The sequence below is a fragment of the Amblyomma americanum genome, chromosome 1 (genome assembly GCF_052857255.1).
Source record: "Amblyomma americanum isolate KBUSLIRL-KWMA chromosome 1, ASM5285725v1, whole genome shotgun sequence".
Taxonomy (NCBI): Eukaryota; Metazoa; Arthropoda; class Arachnida; order Ixodida; family Ixodidae; genus Amblyomma; species Amblyomma americanum.
This window is the reverse complement of record NC_135497.1, coordinates 278,827,178-278,840,766: the sequence shown is the minus strand read 5'-3', so window position 1 is coordinate 278,840,766 and position 13,589 is coordinate 278,827,178. Positions and strand designations below refer to the sequence as shown.

General features: G+C 45.1%; 1 protein-coding gene across 12 annotated transcripts in view; it reads right to left on the bottom strand.

Annotated features, from left to right (window-relative positions):
- The window catches only part of LOC144115172 (uncharacterized), a 41,931-nt gene that overhangs the window by 17,711 nt on the left and 10,631 nt on the right, over positions 1–13,589 (bottom strand). For 7 of the 12 annotated variants that reach the window (XM_077649389.1, XM_077649380.1, XM_077649381.1 and 4 more), the window contains 2 exons: positions 13,197–13,264; positions 3,184–3,380 (listed from right to left, as the gene is read on the bottom strand). The gene's annotated coding sequence lies outside the window, so the exon portion shown is untranslated. Of the gene's footprint in view, positions 1–3,183; positions 3,381–5,126; positions 5,172–10,872; positions 10,956–11,246; positions 11,334–12,647; positions 12,672–13,196; positions 13,265–13,589 lie in introns of all 12 variants that reach the window. The other 5 variants (XM_077649385.1, XM_077649386.1, XM_077649384.1 and 2 more) reach the window with 5 other exon arrangements.

The window sequence follows — 13,589 nt, the reverse complement described above, 5'->3', positions numbered from 1 at the left end:
TCCTAAACTCCCCTCTGTCTATTAAGGCTTTCACCACCACCACCCCTGCGCAGCGTCTTCGCCGTGCGCGAGTTTGAAGACCAAACCACGTGTCAGCTATGACGTCACTCAGCAGGCGCCGCCGATACCGAGCGTATTCACACGTCCTGCCTTCGAGAGTGCTCGTGGCGACGCAGCTTCCGGTTTTGCTCCGGCGGCCGCCGCCGATCAAGTAAGGGACCGTTCGATCGGCCGGTACGTTCAGTCCTTCTCCCCGGGAGATGTGGCCTTCGGTGATGCGTGGGGTGCAGCCCGCTGCCGTCTTTTTGAAGCGAAAAGCTTCACTACGCCAGTCAACTCCGCGCTTCGCGCCAGCCGGCGTATGTCGGAGCAGGAGTGACGTCACGCACGGCGCAGGTGGCCGCCGCCGACCCCGTCGCCTGTTCCTCTATCGCTGCCTATCACTACTGCGCAGGCGCCACTAGTACCACCGAGCCACAGGTGTTCCGCTGTTGCGCTGCGCCGCGCCTTTCCTCAAAATCCAAATTTCAATTTTCAGTTGTCTCATTCCTTTTTCCCTCCCTCGATCCTTTATCCCTTCCTTTACGGCGGGTTCGGGATTCCACCGAGATATGCGAAACGGTTACTGTGCCATTTCCTTTCCTCAAAAACCAAACAAAACAAGTGAGCCGACAGCGTTCATAGAGTTCATTGGCGTTGACAACTTTGCAAACACCGTTCATTTTCACCAAAGGAAAGGCGCACAACCGGCTCTGTGGGCCAGTGGATACCTCTATGTCACTTTCGCATTGTATATCCGGGATTATCTGGGATAATCCACAATTTTTTTGGCTGTTCCCCCTCTGGTTTCTTTTCTCTTATATCCCTCCTATCGAGCATCTATTGTTTCCCCTCTGTCTTTTTTTCGCCACAACCCCACAAGGGAGCATTGTTTTGGCCCCTTACTTCCATTTCGACCCCTGCCCCTCTGTCTCCGCAGCCCGGCAGCGCTTCGCTCGTCCATGTCGGCGTCTCCCTGCTGCCCCACTGAATAATAATTAATAATTGGTTTTGGGGGAAAGGAAATGGCGCAATATCTGTCTCATATATCGTTGGACACCTGAACCGCGCCGCAAGGGAAGGGATAAAGGAGGGAGTGAAAGAAGAAAGGAAGGAAGAGGTTCCGTAGTGGAGGGCTCCGGAATAATTTCGACCACCTGGGGATCTTTAACGTGTACTGACATCGCACAGGACACGGGCGCCTTAGCGTTTTTCCTCCATAAAAACGAAGCCGCCGCGGTCGGGTTCGAACCCGGGAACTACGGGTTCGAACCCAACCGCGGCGGATGCGTTTTTGTGGAGGAAAAACGCTAAGGCGCCCACTGAATCGTGAATCCAAGAGCTGGGGTGGACTTGGGCGGATCGGTGACGTCGCTCAACTCCTTCCCACATCCATCCATGCCGATGTCCCCATGTGAATACCGCTTATAGGCCGTCGGCGTTCATGTTTGTTTGCGTCGGACTCCGATGATTTCAAGGAAAGGAAGGGTGCATATAACTGGATCCCTGGGTCAGTGGACGCCTCAATCGCGCTTTGAGGCACGTGGCGATGGTGTGAGAGACATGTGGCCTACATGTAATAGCGCTGACAACGTTGTGGCAGACACGAGGCACTGCAGCAATAGGCCGCAGCATTAATTGGGAGACCAACCTCTCGCGATCAGCCATTAATTTAATTGCCACCAGGCTGGGCACGCTGCCTATCCGGTGTGCGGAACGCACAGACGCCAAGACGCGTCTACTTGCCCGATACACCACACCTTTCGCTCTCTTACAAGGTTCAGCAGTAGTTAAACTGCAGCTCATTTTTCTAATCAAAACATATGAAATATTAATGCCTTGCAAAAATATGCAGGTAATAGTATCAGTAACATAATTCGTGTAAAGCTTCCGTCGCGTTTAATCACGGCTTGCATATGCAAAATTGTCCCTCCAACCGAATTCGCTGGGCGCGCGTTGCATGTGAAAGCACTGACCGAAAATCGCGCCGTGGCGTCACCGACTAGGCCGACCATTTAAAGGCGAAATTAAGCCTTCAATGGCTTATAATCGAGGCCATGGATGTGTCCGTTACATCCAGCAACTGAAATTGAAAATTGATTTTTGTGGAAAGGAAATGGCGCAATTGTGTCTCACATATAGGCGGAACCCTGAACCGCGCCATAAGGAAATTCGGGATAAAGGAGGGAGTGAAAGAAGGAAGAAAGAGGTGCCGTAGTCGAGGGCTCCGGAATAAATTCAACCACCTGCAGATCTTCAACGTGCACTGACATCGCACAGCACACGGGCGCCTTTTGCGTTTCGCCTATATCGAAACGCGGCCGCCGTGGTCGCGTTCGATCCCGGGAACTCCGGGAACTGAGCAACCGCGGCGGGGTCCAGCAACTAACGAAAGCCTTTTCCTTCCCTTACAGCGCGGATAGGGTGTCCACCGAGATGTGAGACAGGCGTCATTTCTTTTCCTCAAATTGTCCAACGGGCAAGGCGTCGCGCCGAACGGGCGGTGGTGTTCCGTTGACTCCATGGCAGTGCTGCAACACGCTATCGCATCCCAATCCAGACGCCTCTTGAACGCAGATATGGAACGATATGCCGCCTAAATGCTCTTTGTAGTTAGTCTTTAAACATCTTCACCACACATCAGCGACACAACCAGCAACACCGCGCTAAAGGCTTCTGCCTCACCGCAATTTAGGTCAACAAAGTGCACCCCTGAATTTTTTCGTTCTAATCGCAGCACGAGGAACGGGCCTAAGTGCCTATGGCGTCTAGATCCACAGTACGGAGTTGCAGCTTCAGTGTTGGCCATGGCCGCAACATTTTAATTGAAAAGCAACGTAGAAACACTTGCGTTCAACGACCGAACTCGAAATCCTAGGAATGGTTGCGAAGCCGTCGATGACAGAGTGCCTCCACGTGAGCGATCAATTTCTGCCCACAACGCACTACAGTACATGACGCTCATTCGGTAGCTCCTGCGGGATGATGAGTCATCAGGACAGAGTTTTTCAGAATCAGACCTAGGCATAGCCAATTACAGAAAATACCACCGCGTCCTCCAGGGACGCACAATGTGGTCAAGGCCACATACATTGTGCGGTAGTTTTGACGGTGAATGCGATAAAATAGACGAGCACTGCTCACCTCTAGGCTGTCAAGCAAGCTGGTTGAAAGCCGTTCCTTCGTATCGCGCAGAACACGAACGTCCGTCCAAGAGCAGCCGCTGGCCACGACCTCATCCACTCGCTACGTCAAGATGTCTGCCGTTCCGAGAGCGCAGTGGCGCGCTGTCACGCGCGCGTCGTCTTTTTTTCGTCACGTGCTGGGGTATAAAATCACCGCTGAAACACAAGCAATAAAAAATGTCAATGGCTAATTTAAAAAAAAAATTTAGTATCGAAGATATGAGTATTGATGAATGTAAAACGTGTTCAGAGCTTGTCTTTATTGTCACGCAGTAAGCCATAGATTAATATCCCGTTTACTCCATATCGTTTGGCTGGCATTGCGCTTCATGCGATAGTGTACCGTTTCCATTTCTGTGTCGTAATTTTGCACCGCGGTACACTGAAGACCGTTTGCCGTCGAGATAACTTACTGATGCTACGTATTTTGTTGCTTTCTTGCTTTTACCATCTGGGCTTAGCTGTATTAGATTTTGTCACATATGTACATTTTACTCCAATTGTCCCCCCCCCCCTTTAATAATGCCCTTGATGCTGCAGGTACTGGCGTAAATAAATAAAATACTCTTCAGATAACTGCTGGCCGAATAGGCATTACATCAGTCAATCAGAAAAAAAACCCTCAGCCTAGGGTCGCGAGTGCATAATAGGAACCAGGGCAAGCTGGAGCAGGAAAGGAAGGAATTTCAGAAACAAAGGTTTCGAGGGGGGGCGTCTCCCTCTCCTCCCCTCACGATGAATGATTCGTTCCTGTGGGCTGGTAGAGGCGGTCTCTTATCTGTGAATGACCTATGCAATTAAGCCACCGCATACGCTAATAATAGTTAAAGATGTAAAATGCCATATATACTGTTCCCTCACTGCGGCGCGATAAAATTACCTGTTAATCTGCACTGAACACCATCCACTCAAAAGGAGTCGTTTGCCAAACCTGCGTGGCACACTTTCTCTCGACTGTTACAAGACGTGACCCATTGTCATGAGCTGGCCGGGAGAAACAGCAGCGCTCCACTTCTGAGTAATTGAAACATTATGCTGTCCGCGATTGGTGACATCGAGTTATTCGTTCTGGCACGTACAAAAAAAAAATGGTTACTGAAATGGGCGCCTTTAGGGAATTAATCTGTGCATTGTGATGCTGATTAGAGGAGAAAATAGAGTCATCATTTTAGACATAAGGTCATTTCAGAAAAGGTAGAAGACAGCATACCGCCTGTTGGATCCAAATTCATAGCATCATTAATGGAAGACTAATGTCAAAAGGGCTCCAGTGTAACAGCATCATAAACTCTTCCAAAACACCTCATGCAGTTACACTGTCAAAAAAAATATTGGCCAGGGTTCAACATGGCTTGATCCTAGTTACACGAGCGAAAGTTCTGTTCAGCATGGTCTCCACTGTCAAATCAAATGTCAAAATCAAATACCCAATGGCCTGTCATATGATCATGTGCTGATACATAGCTTAAGCCATACCACCACGCAGTTAAATACGGTTTGACCTTGTGAGGCATTGTAGGCCACTGTGTCATCGGCATCGAAATCAGAAAATGTAGCCCAAGGAGCGGAGCTCTCGCTGTAAAATAAAACATATTTAAAGCCGGTTTCAAGTGTTCATAATTAGGCCCAAAAGGGTGCCTTGTGTTTTCATACAGGTTTTACTCTGCGTATTTCACAAAAGAACCGCCCCGAAAATGAAAAAAATAAAAATAAGTGACCAAAAGTTGTTGCCGTGAATCACATGCTATTACCGCCAAGCCAAATGGCATTTTAACGCTCCTTACACCCCAACAGCCATCAGGAAAAATGCATGCAATGGGTTCATACTTTGTGTACACATCTAGTACTTTTCTTCAGCATTCTTTAAATTTACCATTATAACGCCTACATAATGCAACATACCGGTACTACCCGAGATCTTCATAGCAGTAGACAGGCTGTGTGCACCTATGAAAAACATTTATTTACAGGCAAACCACAACAGTACAGAAATATAGAAACATTTTAATTATAAGAAGAAAACACACCCATAAACAAAGCACAAAGATACTCGCCAATGAATTCCTTAATGCCACCCAATGAACACTAATTCAAAAATTTCAAACAACTGAACTTATATCTACCTAAATTTTCAGAGCAAACAATAAAAAATTCATGCTTGTGCACCATTATAAACCAGCTTGAGGAACGCTTCGACTGACACGTAACTCTCAGGGAATAAGTGTTCAAAGACATATAATAGCTTGTACACAAACTTAATAGCTTATGCTGACCATCCATAATCCTGACACTATGACAGTTGTGGAGTCAACTACAATGGCGAGCGTGCTGAGCAGTCATCCTCCCCCCACGAACAGATTCTCAGCATTTTCTTCCAAGAACAACATGCATAGTGCGAGTCCACACTTTACAAAAAAAAAAATTTCACATCAGTTTTCTTTGCTCAATGATCCTTACAAAATGCCAACATACTGCTCCTTAATGATGGGTGATATTACGCATGCTAACACCGACAGAAAACAAAAACCAGCCCATATGGCAAGCCAGTGCCAGCTGTTAGTCCCTAAACCATTCCAAAGAAGTGATTGTGGTTTCAGAGAAAAGCTCTAAATGGCAATATAAAAACAATTTTGAGTTAAAATGCTACCTCTTAGAAAATGGAACTAAGGTGGTCAGGCCATGCAATTAATTCTGCACAAACTGCAACAAGCCAGCACAAAAACCACCAACCTGGCTGGAACATAAGTTGACTATACATGGCAGAAAACACCACCACAACAAAGACGAAAATAATAGCGCACTTCATTATGATTTACAAACCGACACCAAGTCAGAAGTAACAATTACTGCTACAGTAGAAAACATAGTATTTGTGTCAAAATGAGCGACGCAACCCCTTCCATGACAGTGGTCCACCGCAACACAACACAAAATATGCATTTATCTAGCCCGCATGTGACATCTTGAAAGGTAGGCAGCAGTGCTAAGTTTACATATCTCCCGTGTCCGCAGCAACTAAATTCAAAAAGCCATCAAGTAAAATTTGCACGAGGTCACTAAAATACTTCACGGAGAGCACCCGGGCCAGTCCGTGCATGATTCTTTGCAAAACAAGGCGCAGGGCAACAGGAGACAGACAAGATGACACAGGCACAGCGCTGACAAATGACTGAGAAATTTATTGCTTTGCTTGTAATAAATAAAGGAAGCACCATCTAAAATACAAAGGAAAGTCATGGAATCGTCATCAGACCCATCTGTTGTGATTATTCATCCAGATAGTCAATTTCATTTTTCATTAACGTTAGTGATGATGTGCCTACGCAGATTGAACAATTCGTATGCATGATGTACGCCTCAAATATCTCGCTGTCATGGATCACAGGAGAACGCTGGGACTGAAGGAATAGACCGGACAACAGCTGAACGCACACGCACACGCACACGCTGAGGTGACCTTCGAAGTGTGATGTGCTGGTGTCGGATGAACACCCGATCAAAGCACTGGTGGAAGCAACATTGGCGTTGACGTTGGCGTTGGAGGGACCACCAGGGCGATGCAGCTGGCACGTGGCAGCAGCGTTTGTGATACCCCTGGGCACAGGAGGTGGTTGCGTCAGCCGCTGAATCCCCGGAATAGGCTCAGGACTGCTGTAGCAGCAGCCGGCGTTGCTCTGCCCCAACCAAAGTGTCCCTGACCATCAGGAGCCTCAACTTCTGTTTCCCCCATGCGTATTATCATCCCTTCGAGCTTTAAAACCCTCGGCATTGATACATGTCATCCTTTTCATCTTCTTCTCTTCTCCGTGAACCACCTCTTGCTACGCCCCCGTCGAATAATTCATCTTCTTTGTTCTTCAATTGGCACACTTCATCCTTACCGTCTTCGTAGTCTTCTTTTCTCCTTCAAACTTCTTTGTCTTTCTTGGCCTTTTACATGTGACACTCCCAAATTAGCTTTCGATTATATTTCCTCAGATTTTACATCGTCAGAAATGTGTAATGCACTCACAGTCCGACACGCGTCTTGCCCGCCCAACCTCTTTTGTTAGCACGTGGCTAACACCATGCCCATACAGTTTAACAGCTAACTTCTATTCTTCTTTCTGCAGCCTAGTAGGAGTAAATCGAAAAATTTCTTTCATTAGTGGTGGTTCAACAGCGCAACAGCACACACAGACCACGTAGGTATGGCAGTAAAGAAATCTTGTTATCATAAAATGATGCCAGTCTCTTAGCCCAGGCAGACAGATGTAGGGAAGCTGGTTTCCCGGACTCAGTTCTCGTTTCGAGTGCAGACAAAGTCCGTCGTTCCCTGAAATCGTCTGCAAGTACCTTGGGGCTGGAGAAGGGTTCGGAAGAAGGGACAAGGGTAGTGGTTATGCCATATGTCCACAAGCTGTCGCACCGGATTAAAAGGGTGGGGAGCAAGCATGGTGTAAAGGTTCTGTTCTCTGCACCTAACAAACTAGAAAGAGTGGGGCCGGCAATTCAAAGAAGGCATGAAGGGCGCAGAAGAAATGCTTGCAGCATAAACCATGAAAACAGATATGTTCCCTGCAAGACGGGCGTAGTGTATCAAATTCCCCTGTCCTGTAGCCTTACATACATAGGACAGACTTGCCGCTGCGTTAACGTGCGGCTCATGGAGCACGCTAATTCTTTAACGAAGAAACTAACCTAGCTAAACATTGTTTCACGTGCAAATGCACGCCGTTTTTTGATGACACTGATGTCCTGTTCGCTCATCCTGACCAGCACACTCGCGAAGTAGCTGAGGCATTTCATATTATCAGAAAAAGTGAAGGATGCATGAGTACGCCATCTGTTTCATTATCGCCTCGAGAAATCAATATGCTACATAGTGGGGAGCGGTCCAGCGGATGCACACGTGCTTTTAAAGCGGATTTTACCATGTGCTATCACTATGTGCTATGTTGTCATTGCGCATGTGCGCTGTTTTTTCCGTGACTGTATATACGACTTGCTTCTTCCCAATAAAAAATTACTTTAAGTTCAGCGCTGGTTTGTGTGTCTCGTCTCCTACTTGGTCTGTGTGTGCTGTTGCACTGTTGAACCACCACTATGCATCACCAACTAGCCCAATCTGCAGTTCTTTCATTACCTTGAAGCCAAGGCAGCAGATTATGTCATGTGGAAACCAGCTTCACGTAACCTTCATGTAATGCTTGGGTGCAGTGTGTTTAAGAAAAGGGGACTAACACTTGTCAGGCATCCATGCCTTTTCATCAGCCTCCTAAACAGACCAACTTCTTTGTATCTTGTCTGTTTCATTAAACTTTCATTTGTTCATTCATTCCTTCAATTGGTCCTTGGCGCTTTCCTGCTTACGATGAATGCACGATGTGTTTATGGCATTTTTCAATGCACCTGTAGCCACAGCCCTTTTTTCGACCGTGGGGCATAACACCTGCAAATATGGGCCTCTCCGATGTACAGTCATAAAAAAAACAAATCAAGCCACAGCCAAGTACTTCCGTAAGTTGCAAAAAAAGATCAAGGCTCAAGCAGTGAAGAACGAAGCCCAAATATTGTGTGTAGAAACAACTTGACCAAACTAGGGCCGGCTATGAAGAAGAGCGAGGAACTATGCTTGAATGCCTTTTTTACAACAAAAACACACAAGGATAAGTGGCCTGCCTGAGTAATTGTCTCAGCAAGGATTGTGGCAGGAACCCTTAGGAAGGTACCTGCAATAATCATTCTCCTTCCTCACCATGGAAGATCCTGGTAAAGAAGACAGAAGAAATGTCCATATTCCAATCGAAACGCTGCACAGAAAGAGTACCTTCTCCATTGGCAAGAAGGACTTGTATTACACACTGCCACATACAGCCATTTTTGAGACTGTAAGAGAAGGCATTGATTTCATGGGAGCAGTAAGATTACACAAACCAATGCGGAATTAAAATGGATAGATTCTTGGAGTTGCTAGAAAACTTTTTGCATTCTACCTTTGTAAAATTTAATGGCGATCTTTACGTTCAATGGCAAGGAGTATGCACCGGTTCCTGTGTTTCACCAATTCTCTGTAACCCTCTGCCAGCCTTTTGAGACCACCAGATAAAATAAGCTTTGCATGGCTGCAATATCATAACTTTCCTACTTCTGGACTTCCTACTGATCCACAAGCTTCCTTACCAGGGTCAGCAGAAGGCAGCTATTGAAAACATCTTTAAGATCTTCTCTGAAGTTATTCCAGACTTTGAGCTGACCGAAGAAATGCCATTGGAGGACTGCTTCAATTTCTACGGCTGTACATCAGAGCGGCCCATATGTGCGGGTGTTATGCCCCGCGGTAGAAAAAAGACATGTTAACATATTCATCAGCGGCCACGAAGCTGGTAATAAGGGCTGTGCCTAGAGGTGCATTGAAACATGCCCTAAACAGATCGCGTAGTATTCACCATAAGCTGGTAAGCATCGAGGCCCAACTGACACAGTTACGCGACCTGGTTTCCCCGATGACCTCATCTGTAGCCTTGGCTTCAAGGTAGAGAAATTTGCCTATCTACACCTACAAGACTGAGAAATAAGAATGAAAGGTAGATGTCATGCCATATTGTTACATGGCAGCCAGCAAAGGAATGAGCGCAATGAACGATAAACAAGAGATGATTTCATGGCTGCTAGCCTCGCGCGAGTGCTCCGTCTGACACCACTGCCAGCTTCTTCTTCATGACACTACTCTGGGCCACCGAACAATTCCTATGGTAAACAGAAGAAGACACCGACGAAGGAATGCGTGAGATGGTGATCGGCTTCAGCAACGGCACAACAGAAATGGCAAGTTGGTGAAGTGCTGGCTCCCACAATGAGATGAGAGAATGAGTTCCGGTCAACAAAGCTTCCGGGCCACAGGGTGCCATAGCCGACGGCCGTGGCCCCAGGACACACCAAATGGCCTGGGCAGGGGAACGGTGTCTTCATGCGAGGGCCGCGTCTCGAGCCAGGCGGGTCATAGGATCTGGTCGCAGCAGCGCCTTCATTTCATCATGTCTTCTGGTCGGACCAGGGGACGGGACTAGGGTGAACGGCGAGGTTGGTTCAGGTCTGATAGGCTGCGGCACGGTCAGTAAATGCAGGCCAAGAACTATACGGCCAACGACGACAGCTGACGCAGGATGCCGAAGCTCCAGGACCAGGATGCCGACGATATCCAGCACTTGCACCAAATGTTACATGGCACTCAGGCAGATAATCAGGCGTGATGAATGATGGACAAGAGATAACTTATTGGCTGCTGGCCTAGTGCTCGTGCAAGGGCAACAGCCAGTGTATACATACATATAATACACAAAAATACATACAGATAAAAGTGTGCACTTGGAGGTCACAAATGCTAGCTGGGACATCACAATATCCACAGCAAACAAGTCGGGTGAATTTGTTACTACGCAAGGGGTGCGCATCGCTTCCTTTGAAGCATACATGCAAAACGTAGTGAGCAAAAGTACTAACTAGATAAATAGAATTAATCTTTTTGCATATATTGCTATTATAAAATGGTGTTAACAAATGGCCACAATCATCCTTTGGAGCAATGAGCATTTCATCCGCCGTTACACATGAACCATGAAAATAACAAGCAGCCAGATGAATGCATAAATTTTTCCCAGAAATTTACCAAAGGTACAAACAGCGATACCACTCCACTGGTCCAGTTGAGTATGCTGCTCAAGAGCAGCAGCATCCATATGGGATGAATGCCTGCAGCAAAAATTAGTTAGAAAGCTATGCAAGTTCCCACACAAGATGCAAAACTAAAGGCCGCGATATGGAATCATTACAATTATGAAAGCAGAACAAATTGCATTCTACCTACACTGGAATATTACTCGAGCTACGAAAATATAAAGACTGCTTCAAAACAGCACACAATTAACATTTATATGTCATTGGGCATTCCACGCCAACTGATCCAGGCTTAGCAATCGAACATATTCGATTTCTTTTTAAAAATCCTGGCTTATTGCATTACTATGACAAACATTATCCCACCTTGATTTTGTCGGAATAAATTTTCTCATGTTCTGGACACCAGCTCACGTTTGGAAGCGGTAGCAAAACCTAGGCTTGCGAAAAAATCTGTAAAAATAAACATTCTTATGCATGATTGCGAAAATTTCTTTATATATATAAAAAACATTGCACATTCATATGCAGTAAATTGAACATACTTTCTTTTGAACAAAACATAAAAGAAGGTGCTAAACATTGAATCCTTTATCAAATTTTTTGCTATTACAGTCGTCATTCCAACTTTCTAAGGTGTCCAGAAGGCAAAGAAGGAGATAAAAATGTTTCAGAGAGCAAAAGCATAAGACAAGTCAGCAAAAAAAATTCTAAAGTTGAGAAAATTCCCGTTTTGAGATAAATTCAGCTTTCAATTGCAAAATCACGTCATCTTAATGAAATTATGAAATATAGCAAGTTGCATGGCACCATTTAATGGCATCTATTGCTAGAAGTTTAATCAGAGCACATTTTCTTTTAATATAGAAAACAATTTGGCAAACTGAGCCTTTGCCCTCAACATCGACATTGCTCCGTGCTTCCTGCAGCACATTTTGCCTCCGGCTGCAAGTATAAAAAAACCAGCACTCCACTGCTCGAATACAATGGAGTGCTAAGCTTCCATACAGCCAGCTTTGGTAATACAAACATCTGCTGAAGGGCCCGTTTACAAAAAGTAAAAATGAAGTGGACGCATGGCAGAACGACTATTGTACCTCAACACAAACGGTACTGAGCTGCGGAGCACACTTTGCAGTCTGAGCAATCAGTTAAAATCTCTGCTACCATGAAAATGATTTCAAATGTTCAGCGGAACGGATTTTTCGCCACGTCACATTGTAGTCGTGTTTGCGACGGCATTGGTGGAACTATGAGGCCCTTGCCAGCAACAGAAAGTATTCAGAGGCCGTACAAAGGACAAATGCTGACCTTCTATGAGCTGTTTACGTGGGTGGAGTAGAGAAAACTATCGAGCGTGTCGTAGCGCTCCGAGTGCCCCAACAAATATTTCAAGAAAATGAAGGTGGACTCACTAGGCAGTTTCAAAAGTGCTATCATTAAAAGGAAAACAAAAGTTTCACCCCATCAAGCCTTCATCTGTCTATCAATGGTGCATGCTGGACTTACGTCATGCTCAACAACCTAAGAGTTAAAAGCGACAAAATGTGAATGAACATGCCAGCAGACCTTTCAAAAGCAAAACATGAGGAGCATCCACTTGGAGCACCATGCCGCAAAGCTCATGTGTGTCCTTGATGCCAGCTATAGCGTGTACTGCAGGTACAAGCAAGCAGCGAACAATGCTGGGGTTGAACGCAGCGACTCAACTTGCAAACTTATTTCCTCGCATAAAACAATAATTGTTCCAATTAAACTTTTACTCACTGTGCAATTGACGGCTGCATATGCCTGAAAAAAAAATTTATCAAATTTACAACTTTTTTGCTGATACGCATCATGTTTTTCATCTCAAAAAATTTTTATCGGCTTCTTTGCCTTTTGAAAAAATCAGAGAAATAGCTGAAATGACTACTAAGAGAACATAAATTGGACAAGAATTACAAATTTTCATATGTTTGTACCTTCTTTCTTGTTCTATATAAAGACTGAAAGAAAAAATATTCATTTAATTTATTGGATATGAAAGCACAATGTCGTTTATTTATACGAAAAATTTTAAGTCATGCGTAAAAACATTTATTTTTACAAGATTTCGAACGATTAGGCTCTGCTACCGCTTGTAAACTTAAAATGACGGCCTTTCCATGAAATGTTTTTTTTCTGGCAAAAACAAGGTGGGAAAATCTGCGACAGTACATACTAAGACATGAGTTTTTTTTTAAGAAATCAAACTCAGTCAAGCACAAAGTCTGGATCGTTTGGCGCGGAATGACCTCATTCAGTATAAGACAACAAAATACGCGGCCAACTTACCACCAGGTATATAGGAGCACTTATATGGGTCAAAATATTGGCCGGACTGTAAGAAACTTCTGTAATGCCTGAAAAATGACATAAACAAGATCTATAGACCAAGTGGCACACAAAATTAGAAGATAAATGTGAGAGAAGCAAAAAAAATAGCCTTTCATCTGACGAACATTCGAAAGAGTAATACACAGGAAACACGACTTGAAACAAAAAACAGTGAAAACCAATAAAGATAGTGACAAGTTAAGCAGTATGAGCATCCTAAATGGCAACAGATGCAATGCAGACATGTGTGACACTTCCCAATTTATGCATTAGTGCCCGGTCAAAATTTTTCCTGGAAACTTTCCTTGTCTCTTTAAAAGTAGAGGTGTCAAATTTTTTTATCTATTTTTT